Genomic DNA, 11,350 nt, shown 5'->3' with positions numbered 1-11,350 from the left:
CATAACCCAAGCCCGGTGAATTGTGAAGAAATAATTCAGTTCAGAATGCTTTATTTCACTATAATGAACATGATTGTCAGTAACAAAATGTACGTGCTTGTAATGCATAAATGGCAAGATGAATAGGATATACTTATTTCTTTGGGTTTTTTAAAAAAATGATGTTGCTTTATGGGTTGCCTGTCAGGAAAGAGATACCTACAGCCAAGAAGGAAATAAAAAAACAAGTCATGTTATGAAAATACCTTATATGTACATAAAAGTTAATTGCCACTCCCAAATTGGCCTTCTTAGCCACACCAGATACTACGTTAGGACCTCTATCCAGAGCACGATATCATAGTCTTTTGAGACTGAAGGATGCCAATAGTAAGAGTTAAAATATATGTGCTTATACCAGAGGTGGGTTCCTACCAGTTCGCACCTATTCGGTAGAACAGGTTCGTCAAATCTACCGAACCGGTTAGAAGAGGTTCCACCAGTGGACCCGGAAAGCAGGCCACACCTACAGAAGAGGTTCCAAATTTTTCTGAAACCCACCACTGGTCCTTGGATGTGATTATTCTATACTATCATGCTCCTATTTATAAAACTCAGTGCCTCTGTGAAAGGTAAGGATGACTACTGCGTTTGTGGTGCAATCAGAACATTGCGTGTGTTGAAGTTGTTTTAACGCAAACCAAAGATGCCTTTTAAAAAACAAGTTTACATCCTATTCTTATGCATGCCAGTGCTGTGTGTGAGGTAATTTAAGGTGGTTCTGACAAGTGTCGTCGGCATCTTCATATCCGTTCACATGGGCAGCAAGCCACTCCTATCTGGTCACATGGGTGACAAGCCACTCCCACAAAGGAGTCCACACCCACAGAGTAGGTTCGAACAATTTTTGAAACCCACCACTGGCTTATACACTGTCATGGAATTGTGCAGCCGGTGTCCAAATGGATTCAGAGATGCTGACATCAACTTGTAGTTTTATATAAATAAATATATATTTACATTTATCTTAATAGCAAACAAGATAGTCAGGCACATCTACATCACTACAGGTAAATCAGAGAGCACCCAGGGCACACAGAAGAAGAAAAAACCAGAAAAAAGGGGGGAAACTTCACCTCCACACCCACAGCAACCAATCACAGTGAAGATTGCTTCACACAGCGTTCTCCAACCAATCAACCACAACTGTGTGTTCTGGCTCACTGCACAAGCCTACTGCTCCAACTACTAAATTTAAATATCTTAACATACCCAACTTTAGAGAAAGGCAGGGAGAATAATAATATGAAAGAAGTTTTAAATATCATAATATGAAAATATGGGATAATAGGTGAAAAAGACACTAGCGTAAGAATTGAGACACTTCAAGTTCCATGCCTTCTGTTTACTCCTGTGAGTCCGTGCAATAATAATTATGTGCCACACAATAACAATCTGTTGCAAAGTGGCAACAAAATGGACAAGTTAAAGGGGGAACAATCCCTAAAAGCTCTCATAGCATCTTAGAAACAAAAACCTGTGTGGATTACACCACACATGAACTTTGTGGAAGCATAGAATGAGCAGAGAGATGGGCAATAGGTACCAAGAGACCTGTAACACCTCTAGGTGATTCTCATTAGAGCCACAAATTAGTTTTATCTTTATGTTTGTAAAGTACAAATTTCACAAAAGTGAAAAACACTTAGTGAGATTTGGATGGTTTTTTTAAAAAAAAAAATATCTCACAGGACCCTTGCAGCACTTCCAGTAAGAATGTTGAATGCTTGTGAAATGTGGTAAGAAGTGACTTTGTCCATTTGTTTGTTTTAAGCCTGGTTCCAGAAAATGTTGTAGATCCTTAGAAATGAAGCTTCAGTAAAGCAAATGCATTTTCTTAGCAGCTTAACATGCGCCTATTCACCTCCATGGCCTGAACTCTGGGCTGCAACAGAATAAACTTTACCAGATTTGTGAAGAGTGCTTTCTTCTGTTGCCAATTTTGCAAGCTGTTGGGGGCTAACCTGAATTTCCATGCTTAATTCAGCAATCCAATTGATGTTCCCTTTGATTACATTCTCCTTCATGCACACATGCCAGCTATAGTTTTGTTTAATCACAGATAGAAGCCGGATATCCCCCCCAGCCCCAATCTCTTCTAAATACTCACCTCCGGCTGCACAGGTCACACCACAATATGCCATGTTGACGTGTGTGACTTTTCCAACACACACACACGTGTGTGTGTGTGTGTGTGTGTGTGTGTGTGTGTGTGTGTATGTATGAATGTATGTATGTGTGTGTGTATGAATGTATGTGTGTATGAATGTATGTGTGTATGAATGTATGTATGTGTATGAATGTATGTGTGTATGAATGTATGTGTGTATGCATGTATGCGTGTATGCATGTATGCGTGTATGCGTGTATGCATCTATGCATCTATGCATCTATGCATCTATGCATCTATGCATCTATGCATCTATGCATCTATGCATCTATGCATCTATGCATCTATGCATCTATGCATCTATGCATCTATGCATCTATGCATCTATGCATCTATGCATCTAGTGTTTGTCACCAAGTACTCTAAATTAGGAATTTTTTTCCCAGAGCGATTTTCCTCCTCCTCCCCCATTCAGAGTAGAGAATCTGTTACACATACAATTATCCAGAGGTTGCCTAGTGCAAATGCTACTTTTTAAAGCCTGATAGCCCCTGCTTGTATTTCTGCCACCTGGCAAGGAGGATAACCTGTCATAGAGACGAACGTAGAGAAACTAATTTGAATCAATGGTTTGGCTGATTCAGAGTTTTCACCCCATCTTTGGAAAGCAACAGCACAAGATTCAGCTATAAAAATTTAAATGAGGCAATGGATAAGACAAGGTTTTCTTTCTGCTTTCTTTCATTTCTGTTCACTTTTTGAATAAAAAGATTGGACTGCTTAGTATTTGAGCAGGAAGCCACCAGAAAATCCTAGGTTGTAACCCAGACTTGGAAGTTAAAAAAACAAACAAACAAAAACAAATTTATTTATTTATTTATTTATTTATTTATTTATTTATTTATTTATTTATTTATTTATTTATTTTATTAACTTGTATGCCGCCCACTCTTGGAAGACTCAGGGCGGCTTAAAAAGGGAAAGGGGAATATAAAAAATAAAAAACAACAGATAAAAATTCAACAATATTCATAACACAAGATGGGGCTGGATAATTCAACAGCCCCAGGCCTGCCGGAACAGCCAGGTCTTGGTCACTTTGCGGAAGGCCGGAAGGATAATGAGAGTCTGGATCTCAACGGGGAGATCATTCCATAGGGAATTTTTGGGAGGCTCTCCGCCACAGCAGAAAGCCTTCTAGACAAATACAAAAAGAGCTGAAGTCTTAGCCTATTAGTAAAGTAAAATTTCCCCTCGCATATATGTGCTAGTCGTTCCTGATCTAGGGGGTGGTGCTCATCTCCATTTCAAAGCTGAAGAGCTAGCGTTGTCCGAAGACATCTCCGTGGTCATGTGGCCGACATGACTAAACGCCAAAGGCACCTGGAATGCTGTTACCTTCCCGCTAAAGGTGGTTCCTATTTTTCTATTTGCATTTTTACATGCTTTCAAATTGACAGAAGCTGGGACTAGTAATGAGAGTTCACTCCGTTACGCAGTGCTAGGGATTCGGACCGATGACCTTTCAGCATCTTAGCCATGGAGCCACCACATCCCCCTATTGGCCAATTAGTTCTATATAATTACCAAGAAAACTGCATGGCATATTCATGAAGTCATCAGCAGCTATGCTAAAAGGAGATTTCACTAATTATAATTTAAGTTTCATTCAGTGTATGCAATTTAGGAGAACCAGTCTGGTATAGTGGTTAAAGCACCGGGATGGAGACTAGGAGACCTCAAATTCTACTCCTGCCATAGTCACAGAGCCAGTTGGGTGATCTTGAGCCAGTCATTCTCTCGCAACTTGAGGAAGACTAGTTGTGACTAGTTCAAAAGGTTGTTAGGAGTTAACACTGACTTGAGGGCAAAAGGAATAAAGGAACAAACAAACTAATGAATGAACAAACAAAATCAAGCAAGCAAGCAATTTAGAGGATCCAGTTCCTGATGATGCTCAATGGCTTATAAATACCATGTTTCCCTGAAAATAAGATAGGGTCTTATTTTCTTTTGACCACCGAATTAAGCACTTGGCCTTATTTTTCGGGAGGTTGTATTATTTTTAAGGTGCAGGAGGCGGCTAGAGTGGTCACCTCATAGCTTATTTTCAGAGGAGGACTTATTTTAGCGCATGCGCTCAAAAGCACAGTTGGGCTTATTATCTGAGGAGGTCTTATTTTCAGGGAAACAGGGTGCATTACTCTAAATATTCAAGAGTCCTGGAAAATTATATTTTCTCATTAAGCAAATGCTGAGGTTGTTTTCTTCAGTGGGTGTTTTCTGCTGAAAACCAGAAGTAAATGCTGGAAACTGGCAAAAAAATGTCCCAAATTGCTATTCACGTGACTAGTCATTAAGTGAGGATTACCTGTACATGCTGCTACTGCCTCTGGGGAGGAGTACAAAAAGGAAAGGAGAGACAAATTGGGCCTTGTCTTCAAAGTAACCTGCACAACAGCATCAAACTAATTCTGCTTGTGGTTTTTTTTCCAGTCCAAAATTTACATCCAAGGGGGAAAAAAGTCACACACACACACACATATATATATATATATATATATATATATATATATATATATATATATATATATATATATATATATGTGTGTGTGTGTGTGTGTGTGTGTGTGTGTGTGTGTGTGTGTGTGTGTGTGTGTGTGTGTGTGTGTGTGTGTACACATACATGTACAATACATACATACATACATACATACATACATACATACATACATACATAGCACAGGCTCGAATCCCAGTAAGGGTATGGCTAGCTGATGAAAGCTAAATAGCTTGAAATAGATCTATACTAGTCTCCCTTTTTTTATTTATCAGCAAAAATACAACACACCGGGGCCTTGAGGCTGTTAAAGACTGGATGAGAGCTAACAAACTGGTACTCAACCCGGAAAAGACCGAGTGGCTGTTGTGTTTTCCTCCCAAAAATTTGGTTAACGTTCCATCAATCAGGCTGGGGGGGCAAAATTTATTCCCCTCAGATAGGGTCCGCAACTTGGGAGTCCTCCTGGATCCACAGCTGAGTTTTGACCACCATCTGTCGGCTGTGACCAGGGGGGCATTTGCCCAGGTTCGCCTGGTGCGCCAGTTGCGGCCCTACCTGAACCGGGAGGCTCTCACAACAGTCACTCGAGCCCTTGTGATCTCTAGGCTGGAATACTGCAATGTGCTCTACATGGGGCTGCCCTTGAAGAGCATCCGGCGACTTCAGCTAGTCCAGAACGCGGCCGCGCGAGTGATCATGGGCGCACCACGGTTCGCCCATATAACACCAATCCTCCGTGAGCTGCGCTGGCTACCTGTTGATCGTCGGGTGCACTTCAAGGTCTTACTTACCACCTATAAAGCGCTCCATGGTAGTGGATCTGACTATTTGAGAGACCGCCTCCTGCCAATTACCTCCCTGCGTCCCATCAGATCGCACAGAGTAGGCCTCCTCCGAATTCCATCCGCCAGTCAGTGCCGACTGGCGACTACGCGGAGGAGAGCCTTCTCAGTTGCAGCTCCGACATTATGGAACAACCTCCCCGTGGAGATCCGTACCCTCACCACAGTCCAGGCCTTCCGCACAGCCCTCAAGAACTGGCTATCCCGTCAGGCCTGGGGATAGGATTACTCTCACCCCGCCCGAATGTTGAGTGAATGTTGTGTTTTTATGACCAATTTCCTTTAATCACGATTTTTTTTTTTTTTTTTTTAAGTTTTGTCTTGCACCCCCTTCCCTTTATTGCTGTAAGCCGCCCTGAGTCCCCTCAGGGAAAAGGGCGGCATATAAATTTGCAATAAAACATAAAACATAAAAAAAAAACACACAGACACACACACACAGACACACACACACACACACACACACACACACACAGACACACAGACACACACACACAGACACACAGACACACACACACACACACACACACACATATATATATATGTATATATAAATAATGACTAACAAACAACAAGAGACGAATACAAAGACAGACATGTAATTAGTACATCAGGAACTTAAGACATAATAAACCATCTGCACATTCCTAACAGCTAATAGGAATGCTATATTATCATCGTCTGAGCATTCTGTCATTATTATTAAAAGGGAGATATTAAATTTTGACCTTAAAGTATAAAAATACATATGCATTTGTTTTAACTTCTTCCATATCAGCCTATTCTAGGAGCTTTATGATGCTTCTCCTGCAGCAGTGGACATTACATAGACATTGCAACATCCCCATGTGGAATTTGTACTAGATCAGGGACTAGATCAGGATGTAATGATGATACGACACTCCCAACATAAGGGGGAAAGGTCTTTTGAGATTGGATAACTGAGCTATGCTGAACCTCAGCTCTAAATCCAGATGTTGTGTGATCAATGTTTTGGTATGGTTCCAATTTAATGTACATACTGTTGTTATTAATTGTGAAGTCATGTCCCACCCACTGAGACCCCATGGACAACGTTCCTCCAGGCCTTCCTGTCCTTTACCAACCTCTAGAGTCCATTTAAGCTCACACCTACTGCTTCGGTGACTCCATCCATCCACCTCATTCTCTTGACGTCCCCTTCTTCTTTTGCCCTCAATATTTCCTAGCATTAGGCTCTTCTCCAGTGAGTCCTTCGTTCTCATTAGGTGGCCAAAGTATTTGAGTTTCATCTTCAGGATCTGGCCGTTAGGGTTGATCTCCTCTAGGACTGACCAGTTTCATTGCCTTGCAGTCCAAGGGACTCCAGGAGTACATGAATTACCTGGGGGGAAAATCTTCTTCCAGTTAAATTGGAAATTGTCACTTAAAGTGGAACAGGTGGAGAAAATAAGCAAGATCACCTTGACAGAATTATACAGAAACTGTTGACTAGGCAAAAGTGACTGAAGTATTTTTTTTAAGTCCAAAGTAAACAGATAAGAGGTGTCTTAGGCAGATTCCTCCCTAATTTACGGCAGTTTAAGAAACGGGAGGAACTCCAGCATAATCACACTTGCAAGATTGTGTTATTACAGCCAATCTCAGTGAAAGCAGTTTTAGCCTCCCCGCAGAGTTGATTTGCTGCTCTGGTCTACCTAGAGGAGTTGACAGCAGCCCAGATAAAGTCTAGTTAAGTTTATGTCAATAGTGAATTGGACTTTAATCTAAGAGCAGGAGACCAAATGAAACTCTGAGAAACCAAGATTAAATGATTTCAGGTGGCTTGCAGTTACTATATGTCCAAGAGCTGCACCGCATAGAAGTTGATGGCAACAGACAGAAAGGGATCCCATACAATAGTTATACAATACAGGTGGTTTTTCAAGAGGCAACTAGACTGGCTGGTTTTTCTTTGAAGACATTTTGCTTCTCATCCAAGAAGCTTCTTAAGCTCTGACTGGATGGTGGAAATGGAAGGATTTATGCTCCTTGCAGACAGTTGGTCATTTGCATCCTTTTAGAGAGTTGTTAAGGCCACCTGGAGGTTTATCTGTGTCGTCATCAGGATCACCTAAGTAGTGCAAATGGACGTAGAGAGTTCTTGGAACTGTTCAAAGGACTGTTTCTGTTGACTGGAGATAGATGAGATACTTTTTTGCACAAGATTGTCAGCCCAAATAGACAGTATCCAAATGTTTTGACATTGGTTGTCAATACAACCACAAAGTATTTTAAGATATTCACTTGTTCAACTGCATGGGTTGTGGCTCTTTTAGAAAAGAACATTATCCTGATCTTTTGGCGACTAATCACCAATTGCTCTTGGCCATGTTGAATGAGAGCATTAAGTGCCCTCTTTAGGTCTACATGCTAGAAAGCAGCAGCATTACTGCAACGTGCTCTACATGGGGCTGCCCTTGAAGAGTGTTCAAAGACTTCAGCTGGTCCAGAACGCAGCCGCGCGAGCGATTGTGGGTGCACCCAGGTACACCCACGTCACACCTATCCTCCGCGAGCTGCACTGGCTACCCATTAGTCTCCGGACCCGCTTCAAGGTGCTGGTCATTACCTATAAAGCCCTACATGACATCGGACCTGGGTACCTGAGAGACTGCCTCCTGCCGATCACCTCCCATAGACCGATTAGATCTCACAGGTTAGGTCTTCTCTGGATTCCATCTGCCAGCCAATGTCGGCTGGCGACTCCCCGGGGGAGAGCCTTCTCTGTCGCAGCTCCAGCCCTTTGGAACGACCTCCCCGTGGAGATCCGGTCCCTTACTACCCTCCCGGCCTTCCGCAAAGCCGTTAAGTCCTGGCTGCTCCAGCAGGCCGGGGGGGGGCTCTCAAAATATCCAGCCCCACAGAAACTGTGACTGTTGTGTATTTTAAAGTGTTGTTTTGTGTATTTATCCCCTTCCCTTGTTTATTGTAAGCCGCCCGGAGTCCGTCGGGAGTGGGCGGCATACAAGACCAATAAACAAACAAACAAACAAACATCTGCATAGAGCAGAATTGGGACATGTCTGTTTGCCAGTTTTGGAATGTGAATCACTATGGCTTTTAAATGCTGAACCAAATAACTAATATAGTTGTTAAATAGATTTGGAGCTAGTACAGACCCCTGAAGCTATTGAATGTTGTACACAAAGAGAAGAAGTTGAGGATAGGAATGTCATACAATTCTGACAGAAGTTCTATGGAAAAGTGAGTTTAGATGTACCGCTCCCAATGGATTCAGCAATAATGCAAACCAGCCTTGCTTGCAAGCATTTATTTTTGTCTTATCAAAAATTGGATCAAAGAAAAAAGTCTGAGAAAAAGCCAGGTGTTAAAAGTTGCATGGAAACAATTTCAATTAGAATTTGATAAAATTGATGATATTTGTATTTAAAGCCTTGTGACAGAACTTCTATATCCATGATGGTGAAGCTATGGCACGCGTGCGCGCGCTGGCCAGCTGACTTCAGCTTTCTTTTGAGGCCATGTTTTGCAAAAAAACAGCCATATGGGCAAACTGGAAGTTTGGGAATGGATTTCCGGTTTGCTCGTAGGGCCAGTTTTAGCCCTCTGGAGCATTCAGGAGACTTCCCTGAAGGCTCCGGAGGGCAAAAAATGTTGCTATGAACAAACCAAAAGTCTGTTCCCAACCTCTGGTTTGCCCATAGACCCAGTTTTTCGTGTTCTGGAGGATTTAGGGAAGCTCCTGAAGCCTCTGGAGGGCCTCTGGAGGGTGGGGGAGGCTGTTTTCACCCTCCCCAGGCTCCTATAAAGCCTCTGGAGACTGGGGTGGTCGAAAAAAGCACACCAAAATGGGGGGGAGTGCTGGTCATACACATAGCATTATGGGTGTGGCACGCCCGTGCACGACCCTCCTGAACTCCCCCTGCTTTTGGCACAGGAGCCAAAAAAGGATTGCCATTACTGTTCTATATGAATCAAGAGAGGATGCTTTGCATAAAAAAGGGTTGAGTCTCTTACATCTAAAGTTACAAAATTTGGGGGAATATGCATACAACTCTGTTCCGACCCCCTTCTCCATCCAGTAACGAATGCTGAGACAAGCTTAACTGGAATTTCACAGCACTTTATTAACAGGAAACATAAACCTCAGTGGCCTAAAGCCAAGCATAACAAACAGATAAGAACCTTCGCAGCAACTCAGACTTTTACAGAGATAGATAACAGCTTCTCCAGCGTTACGAATGAAGTTGAATCCTACAAATCAGACTCCTCCCTGAGTCCCTCGTTAAATACAATCTTGAGAGGAGCCTAATTACAACCAGCTGGGTCCAATTATCTTTTGTAACTGCGTAGCTGTTTTCTCCGTCGATCTGCCCAGTGTTGCCGGGCATCCAGGACCACCTCCCTTGTCTCCTTGTCACTACTCCAAGGCCTGATGTCATGAGCACACTCCCTTCGGCTCTCACCGCTGCTCCATGCCTCAGGCACCTCCTGGTCGCCAACGAGACTCTCTGCGCCCTGCTCGGAGTCGAAACCCTGTCCAGGGTCCTCCACCTCTTCCAGAGCTGACTCATAAGGCCCCTCATTGTCAGAGTCTGTTTGCAGCTCCAACGGCTCCTGCTGGGCCACAACACAATTCTTTCCTACATCATGAACCATGATGTCTGTAATTTTTTTCTACAGTTATTTTAAAAGAACTAGACACAGTATTCCTTGTGACACTCTATGGAAGTGAAGTTGGACTTTGAAGAGGAAGGTTATGGAGAGTATTAGTACTTTTGAATATCAATGTTGGAAAAGACTTCTGGGAATACAATATGCAGCCAAGAAAACAAACAAATGGACTCTTGAACATTGATCAAGCTCAAATTATTCTACAGCAGGCACATTATAAAAAGACCAGCTTTCTAGAGAAGACTAAAATGCTTGGAAAGTATTATGGCCCGCCAGGAGCCAGCTCTGCAGATTCAGACAGAGAGGAAGTTAGGGAGGAACATGGGCCAGTCCTGGAGTCTGGGGAGGGCTCTGTGTCAGAGGCAGAGAGGGGGCCAGATCCATATGAGGGGGCAGACATCAATGAGGCAGATGAACAGCTGGAACCTGTTCCCAGTGTGTGCATGCACAGAATTGCCAGATGAAAGGAAAAGCTAAAGAACAGGGATCAGCTTGGGAGTAAGACCACAAGTAGATGATGAAAAGCCCATCCACCCACCCACCCCAAGAAAATAAAAGAGGAGCAAAAGGGGACTTTGCAGGAGACAATTAGTTCACTTGATTGGTTCATGACCCTCTGAGACTCCTTGCCAAGTTTTCCAGATATCAGCCTGTCAGCTCTCCAAGCCAGAGAAGGTTGGTGACTGTAAATCCTTGAAAGACTTTGCTGGATGTGAATGAGCAGAATTCATAGTAAATTAATAAAAGGGTTTTTTGTCAGGACAAGGAGTTTGCTTCATGTTCTCAGGAAGCCTGGGTCAGAACAGAAAGGTGGAAGGAAATAGAAGAGGACAACAACAAGGTGGATAGACTCAGATAATGTAATGATGAAGGCATTGTTGGAAGATCTGAAAGATTATGGACAAATATCTTAATTACTCTGAAGATCTGTCTCTGTAGTTGCTGAATTGACACATTATCCATCCATCCATCAATCCATCTATCCATCCATCCATTGAGCCACCCACCCACCCACCCACCCATCCATCCATCCATCCATCCATCCATCCATCCATTCATCCATCCACTGAGCCAGCCACCCATCCATCTCAATAAAAATGGTGCAATGGTTCTGCTAACACAAGCTAATGTATTTTGCTA

General features: G+C 42.8%; 1 non-coding gene across 1 annotated transcript; it reads right to left on the bottom strand.

Annotated features, from left to right (window-relative positions):
* Positions 1 to 3,317: 3,317 nt before the first annotated feature.
* Positions 3,318 to 3,376, bottom strand: LOC148045654 (U7 small nuclear RNA). Its single transcript, XR_015696845.1, has one exon. It is a non-coding gene; the product is annotated as a U7 small nuclear RNA (small nuclear RNA).
* Positions 3,377 to 11,350: the final 7,974 nt, after the last annotated feature.

Source organism: Thamnophis sirtalis, unplaced genomic scaffold (assembly GCF_051295495.1).
Source record: "Thamnophis sirtalis isolate CommonGarterSnake01/CBP01778 unplaced genomic scaffold, rThaSir2_p1.2 scaffold_5, whole genome shotgun sequence".
In the NCBI taxonomy this organism is placed as follows: Eukaryota; Metazoa; Chordata; class Lepidosauria; order Squamata; family Natricidae; genus Thamnophis; species Thamnophis sirtalis.
Note: the sequence above shows the minus strand (reverse complement) of the source record. Positions and strands in the feature narration are given on the sequence as shown.